Source organism: Chiloscyllium punctatum, chromosome 33 (genome assembly GCF_047496795.1).
Source record: "Chiloscyllium punctatum isolate Juve2018m chromosome 33, sChiPun1.3, whole genome shotgun sequence".
Taxonomy (NCBI): domain Eukaryota; kingdom Metazoa; phylum Chordata; class Chondrichthyes; order Orectolobiformes; family Hemiscylliidae; genus Chiloscyllium; species Chiloscyllium punctatum.
This window is the reverse complement of record NC_092771.1, coordinates 69,286,025-69,303,807: the sequence shown is the minus strand read 5'-3', so window position 1 is coordinate 69,303,807 and position 17,783 is coordinate 69,286,025.

The window sequence follows — 17,783 nt, the reverse complement described above, 5'->3', positions numbered from 1 at the left end:
GGGGAACGAATTAGAGGAGAGATGGGGAGATAGAGGGGTGTATAGATAGGGGTCAGAGAGTGGGGGACAGAGAGAGGGGGACAAAGACCGGGGGAACAGAGAGGGGGGGACAGAGAGAGGGGGTCAGAGAAAGTGCGATGGAGAGCGTGGGGACAGAGAGTGGGTGATGGAGAGAGTGGTGGACAGAGTGGGGACGGGGGAGACAGTGGGCGACAGAGGGGGGACGGGAAGACAGAGAGGGAGGTGAGAGAGAGAGGAGGGAGTGGAGGGGGACACAGAGACAAAGGGAAAAGAGAGCGCGTGGGGATAGAGTGGGGGACAGAGAGAGAGGGGGACAGAGAGAGGGGATAGAGAGAAAGGGGGGACAGAGAGAGGGGGACAGAGAGATGAGGACAGAGAGAACGGGAGAGAGAGGGGGACAGAGAGCAGGGGGACAGAGAGTGGGGGGACAGAGAGTGGGGGACAGAGAGTGGGGGGTGGAGAGAGTGGGGGACAGAGGGCGGGACGGGTGGACAGAGAGGGAGTTAATAGAGAGAGGACGGTGTGAGAAGGGGACACAGAGAGAGGGGGGACAGAGATAGCATGTGGACAGAGGGGGACAGAGAGAGAGAGGGATGGGGGGGATAGAGAGAGTGAGGGGACAGAGAGATGGGATACAGAGGAAGGGGGGACAGAGAGAGGGAGGTGAGAGTCAGAGGGACAGAGAGAGTGGGGACAGGGAGAGGGTGGGACAGAGAGAGGTGGATAGAGAGACAGGGGGACAAGAGAGTGGGGGGAGCGAGGGTGGGGAGAGATGGGGACAGAGAGGGGTATATAGAGAGGGGTCAGAGAGTGGGGGACAGAGAGAGGGGGACAGAGAGAAAGGGGGGCAGAGAGAGGGCGATGGAGAGAGGGGGGAACAGAGAGTGGGAGATGGAGAGAGTGGGGGACAGAGGGGGGACGGGGGAGAGAGTGGGCGACAGACGGGGGGACGGGTAGACAGAGAGGGAGGTGAGAGAGACAGGAGGGACTGAGAGGGGGACACAGAGACAGGGGGGACAGAGAGCGCATGGGGACAGAGTGGGGGACAGAGAGAGAGGGGGACAGAGAGAGGGGATAGAGAGAAAGCGGGGACAGAAAGAGGGGGATAGAGAGAAAGGGTCGACAGAGAGAGGGGGACAGAGAGATGAGGACAGAGAGAACGGGAGAGAGAGGGGGACAGAGAGGGGGGGATAGAGAGAAAGCGGGGACAGAGAGAGGGGGATAGAGAGAAAGGGTCGACAGAGAGAGGGGGACAGAGAGATGAGGACAGAGAGAACGGGAGAGAGAGGGGGACAGAGAGGGGGGGCAGAGAGAGGGGGGACAGAGAAAGGGAGGCAGAGAGAGAGGGGGACAGAGAGAACGGGAGAGAGAGGGGAACAGAGAGCAGGGGGACAGAGAGTGGGCACAGAGAGTGGGGGATGGAGAGAGTCGGGGACAGAGGGCGGGATGGGGGGACAGAGAGGGAGGTAATGGAGAGAGGACAGAGTGAGAGGGGTCACAGAGAGAGAGAGGGACAGAGAGAATGGGGACAGAGTGGGGGACAGAGAGAGAGAGGGGGACAGAGAGAGAGGGATATAGAGGGGGGGACAGAGAGAGTGAGAGGTCAGAGAGAGGGGGTACATAGAGAGGGCTGGGACCGGGAAAGCGGGAATGGGGTGCCAGAGAGGGGGTCAGAGAGAGGGGGGACAGAAAGAGGGTGACAGAGAGGGGAGGGACGGAGATGGGGGACAGAGATGGGGGCAGAGGGAGGGGGGAACAGAGAGAGTGGGGACAGGAGAAGGGGGACAGAGAGTGAAGGGGACAGAGAGACGGGGACAGGGAGGGGGGGACAGATGGGGGGCAGAGAGAGAGACGGGGACCGAGAGAGGGGGACAGAGGAAGGGGGGACTGAGAGAGGGAGGTCAGAGTCAGAGGGACAGAGAGAGTGGGGACAGAGAGAGAGTGGGACAGGAGATGGGGGGCCCGAAGTAGGGGAGAGATGGGGAGAGAGAGGGGTGTAGAGAGAGGGGTCAGAGAGTGGAGGATAGAGAGAGGGGGACAGAGAGAGAGGGGGGACAGAGAGAGGGGGACAAAGAGAGGGGGAACAGAGAGAGGGAGGGACAGAGAGAATGGGGACAGAGTGGGGGACAGAGAGAGAGAGGGGGAGAGAGAGAGAGGGATAGAGAGGGGGGACAGAGAGAGTGAGAGGTCAGAGTGAGGGGGTACATAGAGAGGGCTGGGACCGGGAAAGCGGGAATGGGGTGCCAGAGAGGGGGTCAGAGAGAGGGGGGACAGAAAGAGGGTGACAGAGAGGGGAGGGACGGAGATGGGGGACAGAGATGCGGGCAGAGGGAGGGGGAAACAGAGAGAGTGGGGACAGGAGAAGGGGGACAGAGAGTGAAGGGGACAGAGAGACGGGGACAGAGAGGAGGGGACAGATGGGGGGCAGAGAGAGAGACGGGGACCGAGAGAGGGGGACAGAGGAAGGGGGGACAGAGAGAGGGAGGTCAGAGTCAGAGGGACAGAGAGAGTGGGGACAGAGAGAGAGTGGGACAAGAGGTGGGGGGCCCGAAGTAGGGGAGAGATGGGGAGAGAGAGGGGTGTATAGAGAGGGGTCAGAGAGTGGGGGATAGAGAGAGGGGGACAGAGAGAGAGGGGGAACAGAGAGAGAGGGGGACAAAGAGAGGGGGAACAGAGAGAGGGGGGCAGAGACTGGGGGAAAGAGAGAGGGGGTCAGAGAGAGGGCGATGGAGAGAGGGGGGCAGAGAGTTGGGGATGGAGAGTGTGGGGGACAGAGGGGGGGACGGGGAGAGAGTGGGCGACAGGGGGGGGACGGTTAGACAGAGAAGGAGGTGAGAGAGAGAGGAGTTAGTGAGGGGGGACACAGAGACAAAGGGAAAAGAGAGCGCGTGGGGACAGAGTGGGGGACAGAGAGAGAGGGGGACAGAGAGAGGGGATAGAGAGAAAGGGGGGAAGAGAGAGAGGGGGACAGAGAGAGGGGATAGAGAGAAAGGGGGGAAAGAGAGAGGGGGACAGACAGTGGGGGACAGAGAGTGGAGGACAGAGAGAGGGGGGACAGAGAGAGGGGATAGAGAGAAAGGGGGGAAAGAGAGAGGGGGACAGTGAAAGGGGGTCAGAGATGGTGGGATGGAGACAGTGGGGGACAGAGGGAGGGACGGGGGGGACAGAGAGGGAGTTAATAGAGAGAGGACGGAGTGAGACGGGGACACAGAGAGAGGGGGGACAGAGAGAGCATGGGGACAGAGAGGGGGTCAGAGAGAGAGGGGGATAGAGAGAGAGGGATAGGGAGAGGAGGGTGGCAGAGAGAGTGAGGGGACAGAGAGATGGGGTACATAGAGAGGGCTGGGACCGAGAAGGCGGGAAGGGGGGTGACATAGAGGGGGGTCAGAGAGAGAGGGGACAGAGAGAGGGTGACAGAGAGGGGAGGGACGGAGATGGGGTGCAGAGATGGGGCAGAGAGAGGGGGGAACAGAGAGTGAAGGGGACAGAGAGAGGGGGTGACAGTGAGGGGGTACAGAGAGAGGGTGGGACCGAGGGGGGGTGACAGAGAGTGGGGGACAGAGAGAGGGTGGTCAGAGTCAGGGGACAGAGTGAGAGGGACCAAGACAGGGACAGAGACAGGGGGACAGAGAGAGGGCGGGGACCAAGAAGCGGGTGACAGAGAGGGGGACTGAGAGAGGGGGACAGAGAGAGGGGGTGACAGAGAGAGGGGGATAGAGAGAGAGGGAGACAGAGAGAGAGGGAGGACTGAGAGAGGTGGTACAAAGAGAAGGGGACAGAGAGAGGGAGAAAGAGTGGGTGTACAGTGTGAAGGGGGGACAGGGAGAGGGGGCAGAGAGAGTGGGGACACTAAGAGATTGGAGACAGAGACGGGGATGCAGTAGAGGGACGGACAGGGGGAAGGAGAGGGAGGGACAGAGAGAGGGGGAAAGAGAAAAGGGGACGGAGGGGGCAGACTGAGAGCGGGGGGACAGAGAGAAGGAGGGGCAGAGAGAGAGGGAACCAAGAGAGGGTGACAGAGAGCGGGAGATACAGACAGATGTGGGGGGACAGAGAGAGTGGGGGTCACAGAGAGAGGGAGGCAGAGGGGGAGAGAGAGAGAGGACAGAGAGAGGGGAACAGAGGGGGGTACAGACGGGGGGGACAGATAGGGAGGGGGGACAGAGAGAGTGGGACAGAGAGCGGGGGGACGGGGGGGCGAGAAAGGGGGACAGAGAGAGGAGGGAACGGAGGGAGAGGGGGTCAGAGAGAGGGGGGCAGAGGGGGAAGAGAGAGGGGTGACAGAGAGAGAATGGGGACAGAGAGAGGCGGTGCCAGAGTGAGGGGAGAATGAGAGTGAGGGGGAACGAGAGAGGGGAGGGGACAGAGAGAGGGAGGGAGGATCAAATAGAGCGGGGACAGAGAGAGGGGGGACAGATAGAATGGGGACAGAGGGAAGGGGGACAGAGAGGGGGCGGTCAGAGAGAGATGGGGGATCAGAGAGAGAGGGGGAGAGAGAGAAAGGGGAACAAGCGAGTGGGGTAGAAAGAGGGTCGAGTGACAGGGGAGAGAGAGGGGTAGAGAGAGGGGGAAGAGAGGGGACAGAGAGAGGGGAACAGAGAGAGAGAGGCTGGACAGAGAGATGGGGACAGAGGGAGAGGGAGGGACAGATTGAGAGGGTGAGAGAGAGAGTGGGGACAGAGAGGAGGCTGGCAGAGCAGTGGGTACAGAGAGGGGGGGACAGAGAGGGGGACACACAGAGAGAGTGGGGACAGAGAGAGTCGGGGTCACAGAGATAGGGCGGCAGAGGGAGACAGAGAGAGAGGACAGAGAGAGTAGGGTCTCGGGGGAGACAGAGAGAGAGGGGGTCAGAGAGAGAGAGGACAGAGCGTGGGGGACAGAGCGAGAGGGGGGACAGAGAGAGCGGGGACAGAGGGAGTGGGGACAGAGAGGGGGCAGTCAGAGAGAGAGATGGGGTCAGAGAGAAAGGGGGGGACAGAGAGAGGGGGGGACAAGAGAGTGGGGGGGGAGAGAGAGGGTGGAGTGACAGGGGATAGAGAGGGGGAGTAGAGATAGGTGGAAGAGAGAGGGGGGACAGAGAGAAGGGTGCAGAGAGTGGGGGGGACAGAGAGAGGGGCACAGAGGGGGTAAAGAGAGGGGGGACAGAGAGAGGGGGACCGAGAGGGGGGGCACAGAGAGAGAGGGGGACAGAGAGAGAGGGGGACAGAGAGGGGGGGCACAGAGAGAGAGGGGGACAAGAGAGTGGTGTGAGCGAGGTCGGGGAGAGGTGGGGAGAGAGAGGGGAGTAAAGAGAGGGGGAAGAGAGAGAGTGTGGACAGAGAGAGGGGAATAGTGAGTGGGGGGACAGAGAGAGAGGGTGGACAGAGAGAATGGGGACAGAGAGTAGGGTGACAGAGAGAGGTGGGGCAGAGTGAGAGGGTGACAGAGAGAGTGGGGACAGAGACGATGGTGACAGAGCGGTGGGTAAAGAGAGGGGTGATAAGGAGAGGGGGGACAGAGGGGGGACAGAGAGGGGAGGGAAGGAGAGTGGGACAGACAGAGGGCGAACAGAGAGACAGGGGGGACAGAAAGAGGAGGTGCGGGGAGGGGATTGATAAAGAGGGGACAGAGAGAGAGGGGACAAAGAGGGAAATGAGAGGGAGGACAGAGAGAGTGGGGACAGAGAGAGTGGGACAGAGATGGGAGGGATGGAGAGGGGGACAGAGAGAGAGCGAACAGAGAGGGGTGGGTCAGAGAGAGATGGGACAGAGAGAGGGGACCAGAGAGAGGGGGACAGAGAGAGAGGGGACAGAGAGAGAGGGGACAGAGAGAGGGGACCAGAGAGAGGGGGACAGAGAGAGAGGGGGATAGAGAGAGGGTACCAGAGAGAGGGGGACAGAGAGAGAGGGGGAGAGAGAGAGGGGACCAGAGAGAGGGGGACAGAGAGAGAGGGGACAGAAAGAGAGGGGACAGAGAGAGGGGACCAGAGAGAGGGGGACAGAGAGAGGGGGGACAGAGAGAGGGGGGAGAGAGAGGGGGGACAGAGAGAGGGGTAACAGAGGGAGGGGACCAGAGAGAGGGGGACAGGGAGAGGGGGGACAGAGAGAGGAGGGTGACAGAGAGAGGGGTAACAGAGAGAGGGGGGACAGAGAGAGGGACACAGAGAGAGGGGACCAGAGAGAGGGGGACAGAGAGAGGGGGGACAGAGAGAGGGGTAACAGAGAGAGGGGACCAGAGAGAGGGGGACAGGGAGAGGGGGGACAGAGTGAGAGGGTGACAGAGAGAGTGGGGACAGAGAGGATGGTGACAGAGCGGTGGGTACAGAGAGGGGGGACAGAGAGAGAGGGACCGAGAGTGAGTGGGGACAGAGAGAGAAGGGATATTGAGAGAGGGGGGTCAGAGACAGGGGGCGCAGAGAGAGGAGGGACAGAAAGAAGGGGTCTAAGAGACCGGGGGAAAGAAAGAGGAGGAAAGAGAGAGGGGACAGAGGGGACGGACAGAGAGAGGGTGGGAGAGAAAGGGTGGACAGAGAGGGAGGGGACAGGGAGAGAGGGGGACAAGAGAGTGGGGGAGCGACGTATGGGAGAGATGGGGAGAGAGAGGGTGTAATGAGAGGGGGAATAGAGAGAGGGTGGACAGAGAGAGGAGGTCAGAGAGAGAGGGACAGAGAGAGAGGGGTGGAGAGAGAGAATGGGGACAGAGCGGAGGATGACAGAGAGAGGAGGGATTGAGAGGGGGGCAGAGAGGGGAGGGATTGAGAGGGGGGAAGAGAGAGAGGGCAAACAGAGAGAGAGGGGGACAGAGAGAGGTGGTTCAGAGGGGGGGATTGAGAGGGGGGACAGAGAGAGAGAGGGGACGGAGGGGGGAACAGAGAGAGGGAAACAGAGAGAGGGGGACAGAGAGGGGGGAAAGAGAGAGGGGTGAAGAGAGAGGGGACCAGAGAGAGGGGGACAGAGAGAGAGGGGACAGAGAGAGGGGCGACAGAGAGAGGGGGACAGAGAGAGGGGGTCAGAGAGAGGGGGGAGGGAGAGTGGAGACAGAGGGGAAAGAGAGAGAAGGGGACAGAGAGGGCGACAGAGAGAGGGGGGATAGAAAGAGGGGGAAAGAGAGAGAGGGAGAGATGGGGAGGACTGAGAGCGGGGTGACAGAGAGAAGGACGGGCAGAGAGAGAGGGGACCAAGATAGGGAGACAGACAGCGGGAGACACAGAGAGAGGTGGGAGGCAGAGAAAGTGGGGGTCACAGAGAGGGCGGCAGAGGGGGACAGAGAGAGAGGACAGAGAGAGTGCGGTGACGGGGGAGGACAGAGAGAGAGGGGTACAGAGAGAGTGGGGACAGAGAGGGGGCGGTCAGAGAGAGAGGGTGTCAGAGTGAGGGGGGACAGAGAGAGAGGGGAATAAGAGAGTGGGGGGAGAGAGAGGGTGGAGTGATAGTGGAAAGAGAGGGGGGTAGAGATAGGGGAAGAGAAAGAGGGGGCAGAGAGAAGGGTGCAGAGAGTGGGGGGACAGAGAGAGGGGAACAGAGAGGGGGTACAGAGAGAGAGGGATGGACCGATAAATGGGGACACAGGGAGAGGGAGGGACAGAGTGAGAGGGTGACAGGGAGAGTGGGGACAGAGAGGAGGGTGACAGAGCGGGGAGTACAGAGAGGGGGGACAGAGAGAGAGGGACCGAGAGTGAGTGGGGACAGAGAGAGAAGCGATATTGAGAGAGGGGGGTCAGAGAGAGGGGGCGCAGAGAGAGGAGGGACAGAAAGAAGGGGTCTAAGAGACTGGGGGAAATAAAGAGGAGGAAAGAGAGAGGGGGAAAGAGGGGACGGACAGAGAGAGGGTGGGACAGAAAGGGGGGACAGAGAGGGAGGGGACAGAGAGAGAGGGGGACAAGAGAGTGGGGGAGCGAGGTATGGGAGAGATAGGGAGAGAGAGGGTGTAATGAGAGGGGGAATAGAGAGAGGGTGGACAGAGAGAGGAGGTCAGAGAGAGGGTCAGAGAGAGAGGGTTGGAGAGAGAGAGTGGGGACAGAGAGGAGGATGACAGAGAGAGGAGGGATTGAGAGGGGGCAGAGAGGGGAGGGATTGAGAGGGGGGAAGAGTGAGAGGGCAAACAGAGAGAGAGGTGGGCAGAGAGAGGGGGTGCTGAGGGGGGTATTGAGGGGGGGGGGACAGAGAGAGAGGGGACAGAAGGGGGAACAGAGAATTCTGGACAGAGAGATGGGGACCGAGAGAGGGGGGACAGAGAGAGGAGGAACAGAGAGAAGGGACAGAGAGAGTGGGACGGGGGGGGGAGAAATAGAGGGGAGGGATGGAGAGAGGAGGGTCAGGGGGGGGACAGAGAGAGATGGGGACAGAGGAAGAGGGAGCACAGGCAGTTGGGGAACAGAGAGAGGGGGGACAGAGAGAGGGGGGACAGAGAAAGGGGGTCAGAGAGAGGGGAGTCAGAGAGGGGACGACAGACAAAGGGGGACAGAGAGACGGGGACAGAGAGATGGGGGACAGCGAGAGGGGAACGAAGAGAGAGGGGGACAGAGAGGGGAGTACAGAGAGAGAGGGGATAGAGAGAGGGGGGACAGAGAGTGGGGAACGGAGAGAGGGGGTGACGGGGGTGCGGAAAAGATGTTGACAGAGAGACGACAGAGAAAGGGGAACCGAGAGAGAGGGGGGACAGAGAGGGGGGGACAGAGAGAGAGGGGACAGAAAGAGGGTAACGGTGAGAGAGGGGGGACAGAGAGGGGTGACAGAGAGGAGGGGGACAGAGAGAGTGGGACAGAGAGAGGGGGATAGAGAGAGGGGGACAGAGAGGAGTGGGACAGAGAGAGCGGGACAGAGAGAGGGGGACAGATCGAGGGCAACGGAGAGTGAGGGGGCATTGAGAGAGGGGGACAGAGAGATGGAGGGACTGTGTGAGGGGAGAGAGAGATTGAGTGACAGAGAGAGGGGAATAGACGGTCAGACAGAGGCGGTCAGACAGAGAAGGGACAGAGAGAGAGTGGGGCAAGAGAGTGGGGGAGAGAGAGGGAGGGGAGAGATAGGGAGAGGAGGGGGGTAAAAAGAGGGGGAAGAGAGAAGGTGGACATAGATGGGGACAGAGGGAGAGGAGGGTTTGGAGAGAGGGGGGACAGAGAGGAGGGGGACAGAGAGGAGTGGGCAGAGAGAGAGGGGACAGAGAGAGAGGAATGGAGAGAGAGGGGCGACAGAGAGGGGAGGACAGACAGAGTGGAACGGAGAGAGAGGGGGGACAGAGAGAGGGGAATAGACAGAGGGGGGACAGAGAGAGGGGACAGAGAGAGGGGAACAGAGAGAGAGGGGGGACAAAGAGGAGGGGGACAGAGAGGAGGGGACAAAAGGAGGGGGGTTAGAGAGGAGTGAGACAGAGAGAGGCGGCACAGAGAGACGGGTTACAGAGAGACAGGAGGGACAGCGAGCTCGGGGACAGTGCGAGGGGGACAGAGTTAGGGGACAGTGAGAGTGGGGCACAGAGAGAGAGGGGGGGATACAGAGAGGGGGGCAAGAGAGAGGAGAGAGATGGGGAAGAGAGTGGTGGAGAGGGGGGAGACAGACGGTGCGGGGGAGCGACGAGGGGAGATAGAGGAGGGGAGAGAGGGGGGAGAGACAGAGAGGGGGAGACAGAGGGGGGAGAGGAGTGAGAGAGAGGAGGGGGAGAGTGGGGTGAGAGCGGGGAAGATGAGGGGCAGACGGAGAAGGGAGAGATGGGGAGAGTGAGAGGGTGAGTGAGGGAGGGATTGAGAGAGGGAAGGGGTGAGAGAGGGAGAGAGAGAGGGGAAACAGTTCTGTGACAGAGTGGGGGAGAGAGTTAGTGAAGAGAGAGTTAGGGGGAGAGAGTGAGGGGTAGAGAGAGTGAGTGAGGGGGAAGGGGGAGAGGAGGAGAGATGGGATAGAGAGACAGGCATGGAGAGAGAGGGTGGAGAGAGAAGGGGAAGTGAGAGAGGGGTTAGAAAACTAGTGGGAGAGCGGGGGAGAAGGAGGGGCGAGGGAGCGAGAGTGGGAGAGGGGGAGAGAGAGAGGGGGAGAGAGTGAGCTGGATGAGTGAGGGGTAGAGAGAGAGGGAGAGAGAGAGAGCGGCAGGGAGAGGGGGTAGGGAGAGGGGAGCAGAGAGAGGGGGCAGAGAGAGGTGGCAGAGGGAGGGATCGAGGAAGGTGGGCGAGAGAGGGGGCAAGAGAGGGGTCTAGAGAGGGGAGGGAGTGAGGGGAGGTGGGGTGAGAGAGAGGGGAGAGAGCGCGGGGACAGAGAGAGAGTGGGGAGAAAGTGGGGGAGAGAGGGGGTGACAGGGGAGGGGGAGAAGGGAAGAGAGTGGAGATTGGGAGAGGGGAGATGGAGAGGGGAGTGGGAGAGGGGAGAGGGATCGGAAGAGAGGGTAGAGAGAAAGGGGAGAGAGACAGAGGGAGGTAAAGAGAGGGGGAAGAGAGAGGAGAGTAGAGAGACGGGGGAGAGAGAGGTGAAGAAATGGAGGAGAGAGAAAGGGAGAGAGAGGGCTGGAGAGAGGGAATAGTGAAGAGTAGAGAGAGGGGAGAGAGAGGGGGAGAGAGGGGGAGAGAGAGGGGCAAGAGTGGAGACGATGGGGGCGAGAGTGGGGGCAAGAGTGGGGGGCGAGAGGGGGGCGAGGGTGGGGGCGAAAGAGGGGGAGAGAGAGGAGGGGCGAGACAGGAGGGCGAGACAGGGAGCGAGAGATGGGCGAGAGAGAGGGTGCGAGATGGGGGCGAGAGAGGGCGGAGGGAGGGGAGAGAGGGGGAGGGGAGAGAGGGGATAGAGAGAGTGTTGGGAAAAGAAGGGGGAGAGAGAGAGGGGAGAGAGATGCGGGAGAGAGAGGGGAGGGGGAGAGATAGGGCAAGAGAGTGGGGGGAGAAAGTGTGGGTGATAGTGTGGGGAGAGAGAGAGGGGAGTGTGGGAGGAGAGAGATGGGTGAGAGAGTGAGATGAGAAAGGGGGCAAGGAAGGTGGGAAGAGAGAGGGTGAGAGAGGGGAGATAGTGAGAGGAGAAAGAGGGTGTGTGAGAGAGAGGCGAGAGAGAGAGAGAGACGAGAGAGGTGGGAAGAGAGGGGGTAGAGAGAGGGGAGAGAGGGGGAAAGAAAGAGTGGGAGAGAGGGAGGGTGAGAGAGTGGGGTAGAGAGCGGGGGCAGAGAGGGGTGGGAGAGGATGTGAAGCGAGAGGGGGAGAGAGGGGGGTCGAGAGAGAGGAGGGAGAGTGAGAGGAGAGAGAGGGAGAGAGAGGGGGCAGAGAATGAGGGAAAGAGAGTGAGGGGAGAGTGGGGGAGAGAGAGAGTGGGGGAAGAGAGAGTGGGGGGAGAAAGTGGTGTGGACAGAGTGGGGGGAAATAGTGGAGGAGGGACAGTGGGTGGGTAGAGTGGGGTGCAGAGTGGATGGGGAGAGTGGGGGTGAGAGTGCGTTGGGAGAGAAGGGAGAGACACTGGGGTAAGTGATTGGGGTAAGAGAGCAGGGTAAGAGACCGGTGAGAGAGAGAGGGGAGGGAGAGAGGGGAGGGAGAAAGAGAGGTGAAGGAGAGAGAGACGAGAGAGAGTGGGGTGAAAAAGGGGGGAGATGGAGAGAGGGGAGATGGAGAGAGGGGAGAAAGAGAGGGGTGGGAAGAGAGGGGAGAGAGAGAAAGGTGAGAGAAACAGGGGTATAGAGCGAGGGAGAGAGAGAGACAAGAGGGGGTACAGAGAGTGTAAGAGGGAGAGAGGGGAGAGGGGGGGCGAGAGAGGTCGGAGAGTGGGATGGGGGAGGGGGATGAGAGGGGGGGAGAGAGATGGTGTGAGAGAGGGGGTGAGAGTGGGGATGAGAGAGGGGGTGAGACAGAGGGGAGAGAGTGGAGACGAGTGGGGGGGCGAGAGTGGGGGCGAGAGAGGGGGTGAGAAGGGGGCGAGGGAGGGGACGAGAGTGGGGGCAAGATTGGGGTGCAAGAGAGGGGGCGAGAGAGGGTGCGAGAGGGGGGTGTGAAAGAGGGGGAGAGACGGGGTAGAGAGAGTTGGGGAAAGAGGCGGAGGGGGGGAGAGAGAAGGGAGAGAGAGGCTGGAGAGAGAGGGGGAGAGAGTTTGGAGGAGAGAGTGGGGGAGAGAGTGGAGGAGAGAGAGGGGGTGAGAGAGAGAGGCGAGAGAGAGGGGCAAGAGAGGTGGGGAGAGAGAGGAGAGAGACTGGGAGGAGAGAGAAAGGGTGATAGAGAGGTGAGAAGGAGAGGTGAGAGAGAGGGAGAGAGTGAGGGGGAGAGAGAGGGGTTGAGAGAGAGGGTGTGAGAGAGAGGTTGTGAGAGAGGGGGGAGGGGGAGGAGAGTGGGGGTTGAGAAAAGGGGAAAGACAGGGGCCGTGGGGAGAGAAGGGGGCAGAGAAAGGAGAGGGAAAGAGGGGGAGTGCGACTGGGGGAGACAGTGGAGAAAGAGTGGGAAAGAGAGAGGGGGAGAGTGAGATGGTGAGAGAGGGAGGGGGAGAGGGGGTGAAGAGAGAGGGGAGAGAGATGGTGTGAGAGTGGGTGAAGAGAGTTGGGGAGAGAGTGGGGAAAGAGAGTGGGGGAGAGAGAGGCGAGAGTGAGAGCATGAGAGGCAGGGAGTGAGAGAGGGAGAGATTTAGGCGACAGAGTGGGAGAGAGAGCTAGTGAAGAGAGAAGGGGATAGAGAGATTGGGGGTCGAGAGAGGGGGTGGGCAGGGTAGAGAGAGAGGGGAGAGGGAGGGAGAGAGAAGGAGCGGTGGAGAAAGGGGGAGAGTGGGGGACAGAGAGGCGGACAGAGGGAGGGTGACAGAGGGAGGGGGCAGAGAGTGGAGGGAGACAGAGGGGGAGAGAGGAGGAGAGAGGAAGGGGTAGAGAGAGTGTGGGAACAGAGTGGGGGGAGAGAGTGGGGAGATAGAGTGTGGAGAGAGAGTGCAGAGAGAGAGTGAGGGAGAGAGGGAGAGGGTTCGGGAGGGAGGGAGTGAGAGAGGGGAGAGATTTAGGTGACAGAGTTGGGGGAGAGTTAGTGAAGAGAGAGGGGGAGAGAGAGAGTGAGGTGTAGAGAGAGAGTGGGTGAAAGAGAGAGGTGTAGAGAGAGAGACGGTAGAGAGAAGGCAAGAGAGGAGGGGAGAGGGGGAGAGAGGGGTTAGAGGGGTGAGAGGGGTGTGGAGAGAGGGGGAAGAGAGAGAGGCGGCAGAGAGAGTGAGATAGGGAGGGGGAAGAGAGACAGGGAGGGCAAGAGAGAGGGGGAGATAATGGGGGAAGAGAGAGGGAGAGAGAGAGGGGGACAGAGGGGGCAGAGGGGGATGGGGAGAGAGTGGGAGAGAGGGGGAGAGGGAGGGGGAGAGAGAGGGGGCGAGAGACGGGGCAAGAGAGTGGGACGGAGATGAAGGTGCGAGGAAGGGGGAGGAGGGGACAGAAAGGGGGTGAGAGCGAGGGGAGAGACAGGGGAGAGAGTTGGGGGAAGAGAGTGGGGGAGGTGGGGGAGACAAAGGGGGAGAGAGAGAGAGAGGGCGAGAGCGACAGGGAGAGCGACGGGGACGGGGTAGAGATGGGGAGAGAGGGGGACGGAGAGGAAGGGGGCGAGCGAGGTGGAGAGAGGGGGACAGAAAGGGGGTGAGAGAGAGGGAGAGAGCGCAGGGAGAGAGAGGAGAGAGTGAGAGGGCGGGAGTGAGAGAGGGAGAGAGAAGGGAGAGATTTAGGCGACAGAGTTAGTGAAGAGCGAGAGGGGGAGAGAGTTTGAGGGGTAGAGAAACAGGGTGAGCGGGGTAGAGAGAGACGGGATAGAGAGAGGAGATGAGAGAGTGGGGTAGAGAGAGGGGAGAGGGAGGGGGAGAGGGAGAGAGGGTGAGAATTGGGGAGAGAGGGGGGAGAGTGGGGGGAGAGAGAGGAGAGAGTGGCGGACAGAGAGAGGGGAAGAAGGAGGGGGACAGAGAGTGGAGGGAGAGAGAGAGGGAGAGAGAGAGGGGAAAGAAGGAGGGGAGACAGAGTGTGGGGAGAGAGTGAGGGAGAGAGTGGGGAGAGAGAGTGGGGAGAAGCAGTGTAGGGGTGAGAGTGGGGGAGGGAGACAGGAGGAGAGGGAGAGTGGAGAGAAGGGGAGGGGAGAGAGGGGTTAGAGGGGAGGAGAGTGGGGGAGAGAGGGGGGAGCGTCGGGGGGAGAGAAAAGGAGAGAGAGGGGAACAGAGGGAGGTGGCCAGAGAGAGGGGAACAGAGGGACGGGGACAGAGGGAGGGGAACAGAGAATCGAGAGAGAGGGAGATAGAGAGGGGAGAGAGAGGGTGAGCGGAGTAGAGAGATACGGGATAGAGAGAGGAGGTGAGAGAGAGGGGTAGAGAGAGGGAAGAGTGGGGGAAGAGAGAGGAGAGAGACGTGGACAGAGGGAGGGGGAAGAGGGAGGGGGACAGAGAGTGGAGGGAGAGAGTGGGCAGAGAGAGTGGGGAGAGACAGTGCGGGGAGAGAGTGGGGGGAGAAGTGGTGGAGAGAGTGGTGGAGGGAGAGTGTTAGGGAGGGAGGGAGTGAGAGAGAGGGGAGAGAGTTAGATGACAGAGTGGGGGAGAGAGTTAGAGAAGAGAGAGGGGAGACAGAGAGAGTGAGGGGTAGAGAGAGGGGGTGCGAGAGAGAGGTGCCGTGAGAGGGGCTGAGAGAGATCGTAGAGAGAAGGGAAGAAAGGAGGGGAGGGGGAGAGAGAGGAGGAAGATAGAGAGGCGGTAGATAGAGACAGAGAGGGGGAAGAGAGACAGAGAGAGAGAAGAGAGACAGGGAGGGGGAGAGAGGGGGGAGAAGGAGGGAGTGAGAGAGAGCGGGAGAGAGGGGGCAGAGAGCGGAAGGAGAAAGTAGGGGAAGAGAGATAGGGAGAGTGTGGGTGTGAGTGAGGGGGGAGAGAGGGAGAGAGAGTGGGTGGGAGAGAGGGAGAGAGAGGGAGGGGGAGAGGGCGGGAGAGAGGGGGCAGAGAGCAGGGGAGAAAGTGGGGAAAGAGAGATGGGGAGAGTGTGGGGGTTTGTGAGGGGGGTGAGAGAGAGAGTGAGAGAGTGAGGGGAGAGTGGGTGGGAGAGAGAGAGGGGAGAGAGAAGCGGAGAGAGAGGGGGAGGGGGGGAGAGACGGCGAGAGTGACGGGGAGAGACGGGGAGAGAGGGGGGAGAAAGTGGGGGAAGGGAGATGGGGAGAGTGTGGGGGTGTGTGAGGGGGTGAGAGAGAGGGAGAGAGAGGGGAGAGTGGGTGGGAGAGAGAGAGGGGGAGAGAGAAGCGGTGAGAGAGGGGGAGAGGGGGAGAGTGACGGGGAGAGAGAGGGGGAGAAAGTGGGGGAAGAGAGATGGGGAGAGTGTGGGGGTGAGTGAGGGGAGAGAGAGGGAGAGATGGGTGGGAGAGAGGGGGAGAGGGCGGGAGAGAGGGGGCAGAGAGCGGGGGAGAAAGTGGGGAAAGAGAGATGGGGAGAGTGTGGGGGATTTTGAGGGGGGTCAGAGAGAGAGGGAGAGAGAGAGGGGAGAGTGGGTGGGAGAGAGAGAGGGGAGAGAGAAGCGGAGAGAGAGGGGGAGAGGGGGAGAGACGGGGAGAGACGGGGAGAGAGGGGGGAGAAAGTGGGGGAAGAGAGATGGGGAGAGTGTGGGGGTGAGTGAGGGGGAGAGAGGGAGAGAGAGGGGAGGGAGTGGGTGGGAGAGAGAGAGGGAGAGACAGGGAGGGGGAGAGAGGGGATAAAGGGCGCACGAGAGGGGGCGTGAAAAGCAGGCAAGTGGGTGATATGGGGTGAGAGAGAGGGGAGAAAAAGCGGGAGAGAGGGAGAGAGTGAGGGTGCGAGAGAGAGGAGTAGAGATTGGGGAGAGGGAGGGGATAGAGAGAGGGGGAGAGACGGGAAGAGAGATGGGGAGAGATTGTGGAGAGACAGGGGGAGAGCGAGAGGGGTCGAGAGAAGGGACGAGAGAGGGCGAGAGTAGGTGGCGAGAGAGTGGGGCAAGACAGGGGGGTGAGAGAGGGGGCGAGACAGGGGAATGAGAGAGTGGGGTGAGAGAGGGGGAGAGGGGGGAGAGAGAGGTGGAGAGAGAGGGGGCTGAGAGAGACAGTGTGGAGAGAAAGTGGGAAGAGTGAGCGGGAGAGTGAGAGGGAGAGAGAGGGGGAGAGATTGTGGGGGAGAGAGAGGATAAGAGTGAGGCAGGGGAGAGAGGGGGCGAGAGAGCAGGGGCGAGAGCGCGGGGAATGAGAGAGAGGGGGCAGAGAGTGGGGGAGAGCGAGGGGGAGAGAAGGGGGAGAGGGGGCGAGAGAGCGGGGCTGAGAGAGCGGAGGTGAAAGCGCGGGGAATGAGAGAGAGGGGGCAGAGAGGGGGAGAGGGGGAGAGAGAGCGGGGCTGAGAGAGCGGAGGTGAAAGCGCGGGGAATGAGAGAGAGGGGGCAGAGAGGGGGAGAGGGGGAGAGAGAGGTTGAGAGAGAGAGGGAAATAGAGGGGTGGAGAGACGGGGGAGAGAGACGGGGGAGGGAGACGAAGGGGGCGAGGTAGGTGGAGGCGGGACAGAAATGGGGTGAGAGAGTGGCAAGAGAGCGTGGAGAGAGAGGGGGAGAGTGATGGGGAAAGAGATGGCGAGAGTGAGAGGTAGAGAAAGGGGAGAGAGGGGGCACGAGGGATTGAGAGAGGTGGGCGAGGGGGGATGAGAGAGAGGGGAGAGAGAGGGGGAGTGAGAGGTTGCAAGAGAGAGGTGTAGAGAGAGGGGAGAGAGAAGGGGCGAGAGAGGGTGGCGAGAGACGGTGGCGAGAGAGGGGCGAGACAGAGGGTGAGAGGGGGAGAGAGAGGGGGCAGTGAGAGAGAGTGTGGAGAAAAAGTGGGTCAGAGAGAGCAGGGAGAGAGAGGGGAGAGAGACAGGAGAGATAGGGGACAGAGAGAGAGAGAGTGTGTGGAGAGAAAGGCGGAAGAGAGCGCAGGAGCGTGAGAGGGGCGCATTCCCCCCGCCCCACGCATTCCCCCCCACGCATTATTAAAATCATCTCTTTTAATGCAGTGTTCTTTCTCCTTGCAAATACAGCAGCACCCTCACATAAATGCGCCCAAAAACACATAAGCCCCTCCTCCCCTCTGTGTCTATATATATATTGATATATAACGTTAAACGTCACACAACACTAGCTTTTGTCCCAGTTAAACACGGACATCTCCATCATCGAAATATAAAGATCACCGTTGAGCTTTTAACCAGATGCTTGCTTGAAACACACACAGCAAGATCCCACGAGCAGCAGTGTAACCACAGACAGATCGTGTGTCTCCCTGGTGCAGGTTAAGGGTTTGATTCGGTCTCCTGGACAAGAGGGAGTAATCCTCCTGTTGAACAAATTCCAAACATTTCCCCCTTTCTTCTCTGATCCCTGTCTTGTGCTCTCTCTCCATCTGAGATCTCTCTCCCTCTCCCTCTCCCCCTCTCTCTCTCTCTCTCCCTCTCTCTCTGTTCTCGCTGTCTCCATCTCTGATCTCTCTTCCCTCCCTCTCTCTGTTCCCCCTCTTACTCTCTCCATCTCAGAGATATCTCTGTTCCTCCCCTTTCTCCCTCTATCCCTGAAATCTCTTCCCCTGTATTCCTCCCTCTCGCTGTCTCCATCTTGAAGATCTTTCTCTGTCTCTCAGATTTCTCACATTTTATCCCCCTGGCCTATGCACATGACTCTGACATTAGAATGTGGCTTTGGAGAGAGTTTCTCATGATAAGGTATTCATTCCCTCCTCCGGGCGTCCTTCCTCCCAGACCCTGGGGGTGTAACCAGTTTGGGTCACAAACCCAAGGCCCCCGTTCCTTTAACCCCAGGCCTCAAATCCATTTTAAATCGATAAACCTTCCGACAGCACAGTCAGCGCTCTTTCACTTCTCTCTGTCAGTCTGACCC